General features: G+C 53.2%; 1 protein-coding gene across 1 annotated transcript in view; it reads left to right on the top strand.

Annotated features, from left to right (window-relative positions):
* Window positions 1-1,307, top strand: part of LOC113205099 (protein slit) — a 201,566-nt gene that overhangs the window by 55,710 nt on the left and 144,549 nt on the right. The window lies entirely within an intron of this gene.

The following is a 1,307-nucleotide window of genomic DNA, read 5'->3' as shown; positions in this document are numbered from 1 at the left end:
CCCCTGCTCCTCGGCCTGCGCGGAGCTTGCCCGGCGAAAAAGATTTAGTGGTGCCAAGAGTTGCAACTCATGCAGTACACGCAGCAGCGGCGGCAGCCTGACGCGCTGGGTGGCGTGCCTCTCGACTGAGAGGAGGCCAAAGCCGAAGTGTACTGCCGGGCCGTGTAACGATCGACATCCGTTTTTAGTTCCATATGATATTTTAGCAGAATTCAAAATTCTCTGTTCGTCATAATTGATTCTGCTTCCTGTGAAGGTAACATGCTCTTTAAAATGTATCGTATAGTTTTGCGGGGAAATATTCCAAGTTGTGTGTCGTGTAGTTACAATTTCAAATGGTAAACTTACACATTCGACTTAGAATTGACGACAAGCAAGAATGAGCTGTCGCAAATTCACGACACATTTTGTAAATAAAAATTATTAAACATGTTGTAATTTTATGTGAATAGTTTTCACAGTGTGACACGGCGGGAGCGAGGCAGGTGCTGTCCGGCTGGGAGAACTAGAACCAAGATACCAAGTCGAGTTGTCCGACCGTGGACAAGCTGCGGCAGACAGGGACGCAGAGTACTGTTTCTCTCACGATGACGATCGGGTCGCTTCGAGTATAGTTTTAGCGGCGGTAAAGTTTCGATCATCGACGGCAAACTCTCTGAAACAATACTACTACTACCGGGTCGCGCTTGCACGTTGCCTCGGCGGCGACGGTGACGCCAGACGTCGCCTTCTTGACGAAGTTTGGATAGAGACCCCGGAACGACCAGTCTCTCCTTATTAAACACGAGATGCAGGGAGAGGTGGTTGGTTGTAAGACTGCACCAAGAGTGTCGGAGGCCTCTCGCCTCTCCCCAACCTCCCGCCCTCCCTCTCTCCATCCCTCTCTCCCTCCCTCTCTCTTTCCCTCCCTCCCTCCCTCCGCCTTTTTCTCGTGGACGCTGCTCCGTCTGCCGAGACGATGCCCAGAACGGACACACTCGTGAGCTAAAGCTACCAGCCGCGAGCACTTCACGAGCCTCCTGCAGCGCGAGTCTGCTGGGCGCGGCGCAGCGCAGCGCCACCGGAAGTACCGGAAGTGCGCGCGGTGCTCTGCCGAAAGGCGGGACTTACCACTGCTTTACGAACTTGTGGGCGCTACGGTACGGACGTTCTATATAATGGCTACTAATAATACCGTCTCCTTCCTTTGTCAGCGGTAATGCGCTTATTCGGGTACCCTTCGGCACCCGCGCCGAACTCGACTACTTGCGGTCTAGCTGGCAAGTTGGTGGGCGTGCACGGAAAACAAAAATGATCGGCTGTATAGC

This window comes from Frankliniella occidentalis, unplaced genomic scaffold (genome assembly GCF_000697945.3).
Source record: "Frankliniella occidentalis isolate FOCC.00 unplaced genomic scaffold, Focc_3.1 Scaffold24, whole genome shotgun sequence".
NCBI lineage: Eukaryota > Metazoa > Arthropoda > Insecta > Thysanoptera > Thripidae > Frankliniella > Frankliniella occidentalis.
The sequence above is the reverse complement of the archived record's forward strand: the minus strand, read 5'-3'. Positions and strand labels throughout refer to the sequence as shown.